The sequence below is a fragment of the Triturus cristatus genome, chromosome 4_2, assembly GCF_964204655.1.
Source record: "Triturus cristatus chromosome 4_2, aTriCri1.1, whole genome shotgun sequence".
In the NCBI taxonomy this organism is placed as follows: domain Eukaryota; kingdom Metazoa; phylum Chordata; class Amphibia; order Caudata; family Salamandridae; genus Triturus; species Triturus cristatus.
In genome coordinates, this window is record NC_140586.1 from 928,580,796 (window position 1) to 928,597,608 (window position 16,813).

A 16,813-nucleotide genomic window follows, 5' to 3' on the forward strand; every position below is an offset into this window, starting at 1 on the left:
CAGCATTTGTATTTGAAAATATGCTCGTCTTATAGTGTATATGGGCTCAGTGCTGCAGGCAGTTTTTTTTGTTGTAACTTCTGCCCGTATTAATTCTGAATAAATGTCACATTATATTCCAAGTGTGTAAGTATAGCAGGATGAGCTGAGATAACAAATACGTGCTGACATTACACTATCACACCTGATGTAATCTTGGAGTTTTGCGAGCATTGGAATGGAGTGATTTGGGTCCGTAGTTTTAGTGTACGATGGTCCATTTCTGCTATTTATTTTGTTTTAATTTATTTTTCGGGAAGAGTTGTACTGCTATTTAGGTCGTTGTATTTATTTTACTAGAAGGGTTCAGCTGTCTTTATTTTGCGGCATTGGAATGGAGTGATTTGGCTCGTAATTACTATCGCAGCTGATGTTAGCAGCGAGCGTGAAAATTTCTGATTTTGTAGACAAGCACGGCGTCGTGCTTAAAACTCAGCATTTGTATTTGAAAATATGCTCGTCTTATAGTGTATATGGGCTCAGTGCTGCAGGCAGTTTTTTTTGTTGTAACTTCTGCCCATATTAATTCTGAATAAATGTCACATTATATTCCAAGTGTGTAAGTATAGCAGGATGAGCTGAGATAACAAATACGTGCTGACATTACACTATCACACCTGATGTAATCTTGGAGTTTTGCGAGCATTGGAATGGAGTGATTTGGGTCCGTAGTTTTAGTGTACGATGGTCCATTTCTGCTATTTATTTTGTTTTAATTTATTTTTCGGGAAGAGTTGTACTGCTATTTAGGTCGTTGTATTTATTTTACTAGAAGGGTTTAGCTGTCTTTATTTTGCGGCATTGGAATGGAGTGATTTGGCTCGTAATTACTATCGCAGCTGATGTTAGCAGCGAGCGTGAAAATTTCTGATTTTGTAGACAAGCACGCCGTCGTGCTTAAAACTCAGCATTTGTATTTGAAAATATGTTTGTCTTATAGTGTATATGGGCTCAGTGCTGCAGGCAGTTTTTTTAGTTGTAACTTCTGCCCTTATTAATTCTCAATAAATGTCACATTATATTCCAAGTGTGTAAGGATAGCAGGATGAGCTGAGATAACAATTACGTGCTGACATTATACTATCACACCTGATGTAATCTGCGAGTTTTGCGAGCATTGGAATGGAGTGATTTGGGTCGTAATTACTATTGCAGCTGATGTTAGCAGCGAGCGTGAAAATTCCTGATTTTGTAGACAAGCACGCCGTCGTGCTTAAAACTCAGTATTTGTATTTGAAAATATGCTCGTCTTATAGTGTATATGGGCTCAGTGCTGCAGGCAGTTTTTTTAGTTGTAACTTCTGCCCTTATTAATTCTGAATAAATGTCACATTATATTCCAAGTGTGTAAGGATAGCAGGATGAGCTAAGATAACAAATACGTGCTGACATTACATTATCACACCTGATGTAATCTTGGAGTCTTGCGAGCATTGGAATGGAGTGATTTGGGTCCGTAGTTTTAGTGTACGATAGCTCTAAAATTTACAAATGCGAGACCTGTTGCATTGTAAATGCTTGTTTTATACTTGTGTCTGTTTTCTGCCCTCCCTCCCCCGGGGGTGGGTCGGCCTCTTTTGAATGGCCATCTGCCATCGGGAGGGTGGTAGAAAACCCACTAGAACCAGAAACTTGTTTTGTAAATGGAAGTGACATCTTGGGCAAGGGTCGCTTTCAAAGGGGGTGATTTTCCGTTGCCCGTTTTCTGCCTCCCCTGGGGGGCAGAAAACCCCACTAAACCCAGAGATCTTGATTAAAGGTGCATGGGGGCGATCCCTTGGGCAAGGATCACCCCCCCAATTTGTTTTTATACTTGTGGACGCTTTCTGCTCCTTTTGAAGGCTCATGTTCCCCTTGGATAGAAAACCCACAAGAACCAGGGAATTTGTGTAAATGGAAGTGACCCCTTGGGCAAGGATCGTTTCTAAATGGGGGCATTTTGTATCGGCCGCTTTCTGCCCTCACCCCACTGGGGACAGATTGGGCCAATTTTGAACCCTTGGGCAAGGATAGCCCCTCAATTTCTTGTGATGCTTGTATGCCCTACAGGGGAGGGGGAGGTAGAAAACACATTAGCACCAAGGATATGTCTATATTTATGTTTGGTGGTGGCCCCTTGGTTAACCCCTTCAGCGCGGCGCGGATTTCCGCGCCACACTGAAGGTTCTGTGCGCGGGCGGGGCCATGACGGAGCGGTTCCGTCATGCGCACAGCGCAACCGACGTGCATGACGGAACCGCTCCGTTATGCGCGTCGAAGGGGTTAAGGGTTACCCCAATGGGATGGGGCATCGGTTATTATTTACTTTTGGCTGTTTTTATGCCCCCCTTGGTGGCAGATTGGCAATTTGATTAGTGACAAAGGGGAATATGTATTTAAAACCCGTTTTGCGAGTCCTTAATAGCGTTTTTTTGCGAATCGCTATTAAGGACTCGCAAAATGGAATGTATGTAGGAATCGCAAATTGCGATTCGCAATTAAGGAATAGTTTCCCATTCATTCCTATAGGGCTAGAGGCCCATAGGAATGAATGGGAAGACATTCGCAATTTGCGAGTACCCATTAGGTACTCGCAAATTGCGAATGCAATTACAAAGGTGCAAAGGTGTCAAAAGGACACCCTGTAGCACCCCTGAAATATGTATGTGTGCACATTTATGTGCCCTAAGGGCATGTATGTGCACCATATGGCACTTAGAAAAATGCAAAAAAAGTTCATTTTTCAAAGAAATCGCAAATTACCACCAACTTGAAGTTGGTGGTAATTTGCGATTTCTTATGCAAAAATCGCACAACTTGGGTACTTCCTGCTTCGCATTTAAGGAATCGCAATTTGCGATTCCTTAACTGCAATCGCAAAATAGGGAATTGCAAATTTTGCGATTCCCTATTTTGCAAATGGGCCGTTTGCGAACGAGAAAAGAGCTTGATACATATGCTCCATAGCTTGTTATAATGCTAATTGTTTTATTTCTTGTGAATTGCAATTGTAATGTTTCATTTTTCCTTTTTATTCTAGGCAAGGCTTTTGCTCTTTTGACTGATGTTCCAGGTTGAGGTTTCGTCACTGGTGGTTCTGCAGTTTGTGTAGTTGCATGTGTTTGATAAGAAAATGTTTTTGGTACTATTTACTCTAAGTGAGTCTCATTTCCCTGCATGAATGTGTTTTTGTAAAGGGTGTAATAACAGCAGTTTGTATAGCTTCTGTTTTATTGAGTGTGAAAATATTTTTGCGTTTGTGCTCTATGTGTATTTAGTTGTCCTGTGATTAATTTGTTTTGTTTTTCTTTCTAGTGGGATATCGTTGGTTTTTGCTGTGTCTCTGAAGAGTAGGTGCTGATGAGTGAATCGATCTCTGACAAGTGAGTCGTATACTTTTTGAGTATATAGATCTTTATGATAAAGCTACTGTTAGACCTGTCAGCCCTTTGGGTGGTCCCTCCTCATCATTATTTATTTTGTCCCCCTTTCTGCCTCAAACCCTGTTGTAATTTTTCCTTTTTGGGAACCACCAGACTTTTTAGTGTTGATGCAGGGTCAGGGAGCCATTTTCCCTACCCCTGGAACTTCTGTCTGAGGGCCTGAGACACAAAATGGTGGCCACCCATTGTCACCTGTGACATCACCAGAACCCACTGGAGGTTTCTAGAACCTTCTGTAACATTCTAGAACCCTGTGACAGTGGGAGGCAGTTTAGAATGTTGGGAGGCCATCTCAGTGTGGCAGTTGGCATCTGACTGGAGAGGAGAGAGGACAGAGATAGAAGGAGGTCGGAGTAAGGCAGCAGAGGTGGAAACCAGTGCTTGGAGTGGGGTCCAGAAACCCACCCTTGATGCTAGTCCCTACTGACCAAGCCCAGCCTAAAGCCCTGTGTGGGACCAAGACCAGAAGAACCATCTTAAGGAACTGAACATTTGAAACAGGCCTTAAAGAGGAAGAACAGCAAGTTCCTGACCTGTTCAGTGGTGTCCTCCTGGAGTCCTGACGTCGAGGAGCCTGGAGACCTGGGGCCTGAGGTAGAGAAGCGGCGCTGACAGAAAGCAGACGTCGTACCCGGAGCCGCCAGAGGTCGAGGTGAGGGTGCCGACGGAGGTCGTGGAGAGGCGCCGGAGGTCGAGTGGAGATTCACCCGAGGTCGAGGTGAGGGCGCCGACGGAGGTCGTGGAGATGCGCCGGAGGTCGAGTGGAGATTCACCCGAGGTCGAGGTGAGGGCGCCGACGGAGGTCGTGAAGCGCGCCGGAGGTCGGGAGTGGAGATCGCACTCCGGAGGCACCCGGAAGCGGGAAGGCCGTGTCCCTGCGACGCCGGAAGGCGACATCGAGACGAGGCCGCCCAGCGACATCGAGTCGAGACCGCCCAGCGACATCGAGACGAGGCCGCCCAGCGACATCGAGTCGAGATCGCCCAGCGACATCGAGTCGAGACCGCCCAGCGACATCGAGACGAGGCCGCCCAGCGACATCGAGCCGGAGCCGCCTCACGACATCGACCCGGCGCCGAGCGGAGCCGATCATCGTGAAAAGGGCAGTAAGTGGTAGAGGGGGCGTCTGAGGCCCCGTGGAGCCCTAAAAGACCATTCTAAGGGGCTAGAGGGGTGTTAGAACCAGCCTGGGAGTGCCAGGGGTGAACTAAGACTGGTGCAGTGACATCTGTGAGGGGCTGTGTAGTTTGGAGGGCCAGATCTTTAGGTTACCCTGGTTCTGCCTCAGCTTAGGCCCCAGCCTTGACCAATCTAGGTGGGACACCCCCATGCCATCCAAATGACCACAAGCTGTGTATGGGCAAAGTAAGACCAAGTTACCTCATGAAAGTGATCTGATCTATACTGTCATTGATTGCTTTACCTTATTTATTGAAGGTGCTTTATTTATTGTCTTCCACTAATTTATTCTTGCACTGTATTTATTGTCTGACTGTATTTATTTGCCGTCTATATTTATTGCACATCTATTTATTCTTTGCTTAATGATGACCTGAACCTATTTATTGAAATCCCAAAGTAGCATTGTTTATTTGACCTGCTCTTTTAAAGGAAAGTCCTATTGTATTGTATTTATGTTATGAAACCTGCAACTAAGAGAAAATAAGACAAAGACATATATATTTTCAACTTGTCTTCCATAATTTTTACGGTGTAGTGTCGTTTTTGGAACGGATGAACGCATGGTTATTGTGAGGGTGTGACGTACGCTTAACACGGTGCCTGACCCCCAACCGCTCGAGCCAAGCTACCACTGTGCTGGGAACCTGGTGACTGCTAACCCGGTTGCCCGGTTTCCAACAGCTACACTTTGTTTATTACTTATTTTGCGCAGCGTTGGTTATTGTTGACTTGTTTGTGAAGTCTCCTTTCTTATTAATTATGGCTAGCTGCAGGATGACTGCTCAGCATGTTGTTGGTATGCTTTTCGAGTCTTCCTCTGAACATGATTATGAGACTGACGTGCCTGTTTTAGAGGACATTGATGTGCCGATAGTGCAGAAAGAGGCATCAGGACCGCATCCTGGGGCTGCAAGGCTTCCCATTGGAAGAGCTGACCTCGAAGTTGCCCCAGGCATGATGCAGCCAGCATTGCCTGACTTTACTGGTGTCCCAGATTAGAGAGTGGATACTGAAAACCTTTTGCCTATAAATGTTTTTCAGTTGTTTATGGACAATGTATTTTTGGCAGAGATTGTTGAGCAGACTAATTTGTATGCTGAACAGTATTTGAGGGACAACAGTGCCAGACTTAGGCCCCACTCTAGAGTTACTCGGACTCCCACAAATCTGGAAAAGTTGAAGAAGTTCTTGGGTTTAACTTTTTAGATGGACTTGATAAGCAAGCCATTGATCTCTTCATATTGGTCTACTAGTCCCTTGATGGCAACGCCTATATTTCCGGTAATCATGAATTGTGTTTGGTATTTGCTTCTGCTTCGGATGCTGCATTTTGTCGATGATGGTTTAGTGTTGCCACAAGATCACCCTGATTGTGACTGTCTTTTTAAGATTCAGCCTACATTAATCAATTTGTGGATCGATTTTCGGTGATCTATGCTCCAGGGAAAGAAATATCTGTGGATAAGTCTTTAGTCTTGTTCAAGGGCCGCTTGGTTTTTAGGCAGTACATTCCTAGCAAGCTATGGAATTAAGATGTATATGCTGTGTGACAGTAGGACTGGATATGTCTCTAATTTGAGGGTATACACTGGTAGGGATTCCAGGATTGACCCCCCGGTTGTCCATCCACTTTTTTGGGTAGTGAGAAATTGTGTGGGAACTTGTAGAGGACTTTTTAACAAAGGTCATCATTTATTTGATAACTTCTACAGTGGTGTGCAGTTTTTCTTTTGGGTTTTTTCTGAGTTTTATATAGCACAAACTTGACCCAAAGGTATCAGAGCACTTTACATGAGCACCAGTTACGTTACACAAGGACACATTCATTTTTGTTAGGCACAGGGAGATTAAGTGATTTGCCCAGAATCACAGGATGTTGAGCATCATTGCCGAGACTTGAACCCAGTTCCCCAGATTTGAGATCAACCGCTCTAGCCTGTTAGGCCACATCCTCTCCGTTCACAGTTGTTCAGGGAATTGGCCAAAGTGGACACTGTTACTGGCTGCACAATCTGCTCTAACCATAAAGGTTTCCCCAAGAAAACGTGTTTGTCAAAAGCTTGAGCGGGGATAGTGCAGTGCGTTGCACAGTGAGGAACTTCTAGCTGTGAAGTTTGCAGACAGGAGAGATGTCTACATGTGGTCTACCATAGATGATGAAAGTACTTAACCTGTGACTGTTTGAGGTCAGGTTGCTGAAGTGCGCAAACCTGTGTGTATTTTAGACTACAAGAGGCACATGGGTGGTGTTGATAGAGTAGATCAGCTGTTGGAACCTTACACTGCTCTTCGTAAGGCTTACATTTGGTATAGGAAGTTGGCTATCCATCTTTTCCACTTGGAAACCTTTAATGCTTTTGTTGTATTTAGGGATTATTCTCCTGAGTCAACGATGACTTTTGTTAAGTTTCAGGGGTCAGTGACAGGCAGCCTTGTTGTAGTGGAACAGGCAAGTGTTTCTAGAGTTGGAGTAGCGGAGGATGTGGCTAGATTGAAAGATCGCCACTTTCCTGATCATATTCCTCCCACATCCACAAAAGACTTTCCCAGTAGGAGATGTAAGAGTCCGTTGGGGAAGAGTTAAGCGGAAGGAGACTCCTATGTACTGCCCGAGTGTCCTTCTAACCCTGCGCTGCGTGTGTCTGCTTGTTTTCGAATGTACCACATGCTAAATAATTTTTGGGATGATCCATGAGTGGTAAGTGAACTGCCTGTAGTGCAATATATTTCGTTTCAGCTTTTGTGTTTGCAGTTTTGTATCTACTTACAATTTGTATGTGTTTTCTTTTTTGTATAAAATAACAAAATGTGGTGGCGGTGTGTGTGGACTGGCGCTTGGCTGGCGGTGTGTGTGGACTGGCGCTTGGCTGGTGGTATGTGTAGAATGGCGCTTGGCTGGTGGTGTACATGGAATGGCGCTTGGCTGGCGGTATGTGAATAGTTACTTGCTGCTGTTCACTACACACACTGGTAGCCAAACGCCAGTCCACACAATCCGTCAGTCGGTGTGGTTGCTGTATCAGGCATGTGGGCGTGTGAAACTGATGGGCCCTTGAATGGCGCTCTCTGTTGATGTGAGTGTTGTTATGTCCTGGGCCCGCAGCTGGCAGTGTGAATGGTTTTGTCTGTGTCACACGTATGAAAGGTTTATGAATGGCCTGTAAAGAGGTTGGTGCCTTGTTGTGGCTTCACAGCTCACAAGCTGTGAGCCACTGGTTCAGTTTTTTGTCCTTTCAATAATTAACAATGCATTTCATTTTTGTGAAATCTCTTGTTAATAACATTTTATATACTGAAGCATCACTCACTCTTGTGCCAAATGCAACCAGTATGTGTGTGTACGTGAGGAATAGATGGTTGTGCAGTAATAGTTGTTTCTGTCTTTCTCTGCCCAGCTGTACATTCCCTCTTGTAAAATCTACCAACTCTAGATATTTTCGTAAACTAAACACCCAGGGGAGTACACGGTGATGTCTCTCTCGGGGATCCCAACAAGTTATCTTACCCACAATGTCCTGCAAACCTCAAAATGTGACTACAGTCACATTTTTCCTTGCAATACGGTGCCATAATTTTCCAGCTTCAGAAAGAAACTGCAAATTTCCTACCAGCCAGCTTTTCCCCAAGTCTCCAAATAAAAAAGGTACCCCACTTGTGTGGGTGGGCCAAGTACCCTCGGCATGGAAGGCCCCAAAACGTATTGTGGAGACATCAAAATTATCTATCACAAACCAACCTGGTTTTGCAAGGCATTCATTTGCGTTTTTGGTCCCGAGCTAGGCAGCCATCTAGGGAAACCTACCTAACCTAGACAATTCTGAGAACTAGACAGGTAGGGGAGTCCAGGGAGGTTTGGCTTGCATGGATGCCCCAAAGTTTTCCTATCAGAATCCTCTGCAAACCTCAAATGTAGCTGAAAAATCTTGATTTTCACACATTTTTGTGTGAAAATGATATGGGAACACCTGGCTGATAAGAATTTCCCACTAACCAGTGTTCCTCCAGGTCTCCCGATAAAAATGGTACCTCACTTTTGTGGGTAGACCAAGTACCCGCAGCGGGAAAGGACCTAAAACGTACTGTGGAGACATCAAAATTACCTATCGCAAAATAACCTGGTTTTGCAAGGAGGGTCACATGTGTTTTAGGTCACGGGCTCAGCGGCCATCTATGGAAACTGACTTAACTGACACAGTTCTGAAAACTAGACAGCTGGGGTAAGTTGAAGGAGGTATGGCTTGCTTGGCTCCCCTAACGTTTTCCTACAAGGAATCCCCAGCAAACCACAAATGTAGCTAGAAAAACCCAGGTTTCTTACATTTCTGTGTGGGATCACTGTGCCGGCAAAAATTCCTACCACCCAGCGTGCCCCTTGGTCTCCCGATAAAAATGATACGTCATGTGTGTGGGTGCCCAATGCATAGTTAGCCTAAAACGCTTATGTATTTAAAAAAAGAGCTTAGAACTCGGTGTGCTATCCCCTCGATCCATAGGTTTTTGGCCCTTCCCAGTCGCAGGCCCTTGGCTCACCGACACAACTTCCTCTATACTCGCTGTCGTCGTCACATCAGACAGCGGCAATACCATCGTATTTCTCTGAATTAACCCTTCACCCTGAAAACACAGAAAAGGTGTCCAATAGTTCCACCAGTGCAGTAATTGACTGTGGGTTTAGCAGAGTATGAAGCAAGAAATTAATAACTCCTGTGTTCGCGGTGATATCCAGGTTCTGGTGGGAAACCAGATTACCATTATGACTGTAACCAATATTAGGTCAGGAGAGATGATGTTCCACGCATACACAGTGGTCCTTGGTTTCTAGGTGCTAGATAGGCTATCAGCACATGGCCTGCATAACCACTGCACCTCGTGAAAGGAAGACGTAGCTGACCAAAGTCTGTCCTCTTGCCCAGTGAAGATGACACTGAGCAATGTTAAGGGCAGAGGATTAATTGAAGGCATACTGTCTAAAAGATATCAGAGAAGGCTACCATCACAGTCAAACAGGTGGTATAATTGAGAATAATAGCAGAAATATTTGACTTTGCTGCACTTTCGGCAGAGGGAAAGGCAAAGACGTGCAGAGTAATATACTTTTTAACATCAGGTTGCCAAAGGAGACTACAACAGTCTTCTATTAAATATGTATCTGTGTCAGCCTTTCTTCTGGATATGCAGCTCCTCTAAGGCAGTGGATTCTCACCGGAATGTGGGGCCAGCTGTGTCTCAAGCTGCAGTAAAAACTTCAAGGCCAGCCTGGCACTCTCCAGTCAGCCCAATCCCGCAGTCTCAACTCCGGTGTCCAGTTACCAGTGTTGGAACAGGCCTCCACCAGTGCCTCTACTCTTCATGATCTCAGTCTCACCGCAGGGCAGGTAGCCAGGTCAGTATAGAGAGTATCAGTAGCATGAGATGATGTGCATGACAGTACAAGAAAAGGTGGAAGCATCCATCTTCTGTCAATACAGCAGCTGAGGCATCCGACTCCCTTCCATACTATACCTCTTATTCATCCAGGTCTGCTCGCCCACCAGCCTTACTCCAAGGGATTGCACTGCCACTTTCGTGTGGGGCAGTATGCTTTGTCAGGCAGGGCTTACGTTTCCCCGGTGGAATTTTGGCATCCCCCACCACTGTTTTCTGAGGCCAGGCAGTAGGGCAGGAGTTTTGATCTCTACATGTCCCATCAGGACATGGGCAGAAAAGGGTCCCACTGGTATCTAGATTTCTTAAAAAGGTCAAGAGGAGTAAGACTGCAAAGAGAGCAGGCTGAAATTCTGCAGGCACATCCAGGATGGTTCAAGATCAAAAACTTTTCGAAAGGAGGTCAGACATCCCAAAACTAAGCCATTTAAAAAAATGAAAAAAAGAGACAGGGAATTGCATTGGTGACAGAAGGCTCAATGTAAGTAGTATCACACTAGTTCAAAGCATTTATACCTCTCCTCCAGCCTCTTACTTTTTTATTACTGGCTTTGACTACTTACATCTACCTCTCCCCTCCATTCTTTACTTTTCACCTCACCTCTTGCCCAGCCTATTACCTTCTCCTGCTCGTTCAACACCTCTTACATCCACCTAAACCTACGTGCTCATCTCTTAATGTCTCCATGACTCCTTTCACCGCAAGCGGCTTATGCTCCCTGTTTGGTTTTGCCAATCATATATCCATCTTTCCCCTCCATGCTCTACCCTTTACCTCTCATCATTCCACCCAGCATCTCACCTTCTCTTGCTGGGCCTGCCCCTCTTGCATCCACATTTCCGTTCCTTCCCTACTCTTCACCTCTTTTTTCCCACCAATTCTTCCCTTCATGCTGTACTCTTATCATCTCTTCCCCAGCCTCTAACTGTATCTTGTGGATTCTGCCCCTCTTACCTCCATCTCTACCCTTTCCCCCAGCTTTATCACATTCTCTTTCTGATTCGCCCCCTCTTATATCCACCTCTCTCCTCCACTGTCTACATCTCACCACATCTCTACCTCTCACTTTTCTCACTGATTCTGCCCGTCTACATTCGCCTCTCACCATTCCCTCTCTCTTCTTAAGGTTTCCTAACAGTTCTGCATCTTTTACACCAGTATCTCCAATCTATCTATATCTCCCATCCATGTATTGCCCATCACCTCTCATCTCTCCATCCAGACACTCAACTTTTATTGCTGGTCTGTACCCTTTACATCCACCTCTCCCCTATGACCCCCCAGCCTCCTACCTTGCCTCACTGTTTGTACCTCACTTACATCCACCTCTCCCTTCCATGCTCTACATTTCACCTCATATCTCCAACTGCCTCTTACCTTTCACACAGATTCCGCCCCATTACATCCACCTCTCTGCTATACACTTCCTCTCATCTCTCACTAGTCGCTAACCTTCTCTCGCTGGTTCTTCCTCTTTAACATCTACCTCTTACCTGCTCTTCAAGATCCTGCTCTCTTATATCTATCCCTCACCATTTCCTCTCTCCACCACTTAAGTTCTCCAGAAAGTTTACCTCTCCTATCCAAGCACAGCTGTTCACCATTTATTTCTCCCTCCAGCCTCAACTTTTTTCAATGGTTCTGCCCCCTTTACGTCCACCTCTCCCCTCCATGCTCTACTCTTTGTTTAAACTCTTTCTCAACTTCTACCCTCCTTTCGCTGGTACAGTTAATAAAAATAATTTTTTTTAAACTGGTGCTCATGTAAAGTGCTCTGATACCCGAGGTCTCGGGTCTAGTTCGCGCTATATAAAAATCTAAAAAAAAGTGAAGAAGAAGAGGGAAAAGCAAGGAGAAGGCACAGTGCAAGTTTCTCACACTGCCTACAAATGGGTATGAAAGCATTTTTATAAACAAATAAAATAGACAACTTATCCACTACCTCCATCCTTGTGTTTCTCTATGGTCCTGCTGCAATACGAGGCTCCAAGGCATCAAGTAGTCTCTGAGCCGCTCCCCTAACTAAACCTGATGCTGCTGATGTTAGGCAGCATGAGAGAAGCACCAAGATTGGCTGGCGTGGGGTGCCTTGACGCTCCCTGAGGCACTGGAAACCTGTGCCTGCTCTCCACCCAGCTGCCTAAGACAGTAAGTGGAGAGGCTTGAAATGTGCATGTCAGGCTGGCGATCGCAAGACAGCCAGACAAAGTGGTATGCACAGTTTAAACTGGGGCAGGCAGCAACACTGCTCCCTCCTGTCAATCAGAATCTATGGCCTCACCCAGTGCTGCTAGTCGGCTGAAATGAAAAATAAAACGGTAATGAAATCTCTTCATTACCATTTTATTTTTCATGCTTGCTGCACTGACAAAGGGGAGATGACAATCCTCCGCTCCAATGGAGGAACCACCGTTGGGCATTTGGAGCCTGGACTGGAATGTCGTGTAGTTCCTATAAATCTATTTAGGATTGGCTCGTTTGGACAACATAAACTGTGGGATTGGTGTCCAGACTGATTCCAGACACCTCCACCGGATGTGTTGGTCTGTATGCAAGCCAGATCATCGTGCCACTATGAACCCCTCTTACCAAGGAGAGGATAGTTTCTGGCAACTATCAAATATGACAACCATGGCCCCTCAGGGATCGTGGAAACAGTACAGGACTTTTTGCTCAGTCACTCGTGCTCACTTTGTCTCAGAGAAGTACACAAAATAAACGGATAAACGGTAGGGACGTTTTCAATAAGCATTTATTGAACCAGTGTCATTCTAGTGTAAAATATGTGTGCTGTAACAACCACAAGACAGAAACAGATATAAACAGTTGTAAGGACCAATAGAGTAGATAGATGGTACAGTTCCACCATAATGCTAAAACAATGAATATATACATGTCGATAGCAATGCGTACTCCTACGATGCTAACCCTAACTAGATGTTCCAAAATGTACCTAGCATGTATGTAGGTGTATAGACAAGAATCCCTCTAGGATAAAGCCAACCCCATTTCCTGGTGCGAGAGAATGAAGGACCCCGTCTTGGTCTCGAGGTGAACACCCCGCGAGGGATGTCAGAACACGGCGTGCTGGAGTGTCTGCGTGCAGGAACCTCAACGTCTCACACACACTGACCAGAGCATGAAAGTCTTTTTCTCCTCTGCTCACCCCAGCAAAGATATGGTGTTTGTATACCCAGAAGGTATCCTCAGTGGTTCTACCTTGCTGTGTCATGTCGGCAGAGGATGACGATAGTGATGAACCTTATACATAGTTATTATGCAAAAGATGGTAATCCTCTGTGATTCTGAGAATCCTCATGCATAATAAATGAGAAAACATCACTGCATCACCTAACTAGGTAAAAGGTCAGCACCAAAAACCGTTATGTAGTACAATGGCGGGGTAAATGTAGGTGAAAGGTTAGGTGACTACCCAGGCCTATATTGGGGTACATTACTAAACATAACAGGAGGCTCCCTTGACGTGCAACATACAACACTATAAAAAGAGATTTTTAAACCAGCTCGCGTTTTCGGTGGGGCAATACATAGCAAGGACCGGTATAAAGTTTGAATTACCATTAACAACTTGTGATAAGCAGATCAAGAACACAGCCTGGCAGATAACAGAACCACACCTATATAGATCTTTTTCCTTTTTGGGGAATTTTTTATTGCTTTTCCTAGTATAAACCTTACTAGGTAAAAACAATATTGTGACAGTAGCAGCTTGTATACACAATCACATGAAAAATGTATCTTATTTGTAGTGGACATTATTGTGCAACACAAGGATCCAGGTAATTAAAGAGCAAAGCAAAATCAAAATTGGAGTTCATAATTATAATGAGGATTAATTCAGAGTACCGTCAGACTTTTTATATCCACGATAGGATTGCCACTGTGACCATATTTTGATGCATTTGTGTGAACAACCACAGTCCTCATACACCTAGGTTTCTAGAACCCTACAATGCTCAGCCCCACCTTCTACATTTTCCCAAATTTTGTGCTTGTAATAAACAGTTTGCTAATCTATTATTGTGCAATTTGGTCACAATGTTTTGTAAGGCCCATCATGAATCTAAGTGGATTCTTACATTTGTAATCTCAGAGCGTGAGAAGTACGCCTGTATTTTCGTGTATTCCCAAAATGGTGTGTAGAAACGAGCCAGTACCCTCAGCACATCTCAAACAAGTAGAGGCCATTTCTTGCCCCATCCATCACAAGCGTTCTTGCTGTAGTATGCACAACAGATATTTAAACTTGATAAGTCTGAGATGAGCTATGATGGCAATTTAGTCAAGGCCATGAACGTCCCTTACCATTTTTCATCTTCAAGAGTGCCTATATCAGTTTCATAGAATTGTCCCAAATGTATTAAAGGAGCTGAGGAATTAATAATTAGGGTTTTGCATATTTGGGAAATGTTTTAGTGGCTAGTGCACAGGTAGTAATTTGGCTTTAAGGACCACATTCAGGAATATCGTCAAGAGCGGTAAAGTATGGTGTTATTGTGTGCCTCAACTGTAAATATTGCAAAGATTTGTTGAACAATAGCCCAAATTCCTACAGAACTTCCCTAAAAGTTCTGAACAGATATTCATTGTTTTGTGAACTAGGGATGTTATTCCCAAAGTATTCCAGCATGGAACCCTTGTAATTTTTCTATATCGGCATGAGTACCCACCCACAGAAGGGTCTGTTCTGTGAGTCGAGATTTCCATCCCAATTCTCAAGTGACCCTCCTTCAAATCAATATAACTGTTCTGGTAGCTGGGGTATCCCTGTGGAATAGACCCCCTATACACGGGGTGTTTTGGGTCTTTCCTTCCCAGTACTCAATGTTCACTATAGAAGCTAATGTCTGTGTGGTGTCCTAAATACTGACATTTATAACAGCTAGATTGGAGGCTCTGTAATGTGCCTGAAAGTCAGCCATCCCCAGACCTCTGTCAAAGGGAGACTTACAAATTGACTTGTGGAGTTTGCTGTAGGAAGGAATGAGCTATTGAGGCCACCTGTTTAAAAATGATTTGGGTATTTCCAAGGAATGTGCTACAAGGAATAGTAACATTCTAGGTAAGGAGATCATTTTTATTTCAGCTATTGTGCCCATGGAGAATTTAGACAAATGCATCCTGTATTGTGTGTACAGCTTCTAAACCAGTATGACCAAGTTATGATTTCAAACACAGTCCTCCTCTATTGATGGTATTTGAGGGTCCTTGTAAAAAGTTGCATGGAATATTGTGTCATCCAACTATTATCTGTGGCTTTATCCCCACTAGTAGAAATGTTTGACTTTGCCCAATTGGCTTGTAGGCCTGAGAAAGTCTCAAAAGCATTGAGTGTCACCATGGCTCCTGTAAGTATATTAAAAGGTCGCCCACACATAGGGAGATTTTATCAATCTTGTTACTGTGCTATTCAAAGCCAGTGGATGCCGCTATGCATCCTCACCAAAGCTGCAACAGGTTCCACTATGAGTGTCAACAGTAGCAGTGATAGTGAACATCCATGTTGGGTACGTTGGGCAATAGAAAGGGGCTGGAACAGTACAACACTGATAGGGTTAGAGTATAGCAGTTTTGTGTATGCGATTAATGCATTACCCTCGCCCATTCTCTTCATAAGGGTAAACAGATAAGGCCAGTTTACAGAATCAAAAGCTTTTTGATGGTCAATATGAAGAATAGCTTATGAAAATTCTAACCTAGGAGCAAGTGCAATAACATTAAATAACATTTCTATATTGTGTCTCATCGACCTGTTGGGCATAAAGGCTGATTGGTCTCCCGAGAAAAGAGCCAGGTCAATTAAAGTTAATTGAAACACTTCAGCTCTAACAAGTTAGCACAGTAAACTAACAGGAGATTTATGGTTTGTTCACCTCCTTGTATTAAAAAAAAAAACTACTTGTGGTTCCTTCAAAGAAAAAAAAACTTTCAACAACTCCGAATATGAAGTTCGACATTCATTGCTTAAAGGCCTCCAGGGGCTATATCTAAAACTGTGTGCATTCCAGGATTTAGTTTTATGCAAACAAATAGCCTCTGAAAAGAGTCATCTAAGACTTTTGTAACAAGCATTGGCCTATGTGAGAGCTGTTGGCTTTGTCAATATGTTTGAGCCATGCTGTATAGCAGCGTGACTGCTGTGCATCTGTCACAACCTCAAAGTTGTGCTGTAACAACTGTTTCTTGGGTCTCTGAAACTGTTAAATGCAGATTCTGTGTGAACCTACATTTCCAATTGCGGTCTCAAGTTGATGACCATTAACAACTGCTTTAGGACATAGGAACAAGACCAGTCTCACGATTCTTTTGGCTCTAGCAAGATGCACAAGATTGGCATCCAAGGATTCGCGCTCTGGTGGATCTGCTTCTTCTTAACACATATAACACAAGCTTTCAGCCTGCCACCTTACTCCTCGGAAGTCCGCAAATTTACCTGCGGTTTGCCTCAACGTTCATCGCTCAGCCTTACCTTCCTCAACGCATACATGATCCCTCTGGCCAACATCATCCACGTACACGACAACAATATCCTCACCTAGAAGACACACAACTCATACTTTCCCTCTCAGACAAGACCCCCAACACAAGAATTAAGTTCACCTTCTTCATGACCGAAGTGGCAAACTGGATGAATGCCAACTGTCTCAAGCTCAACATCCACAAGACAGAAGTAGTGATCTTCAACAAGAGCACCTCTCCATGAGACTTCAACTAGTGGATGGCC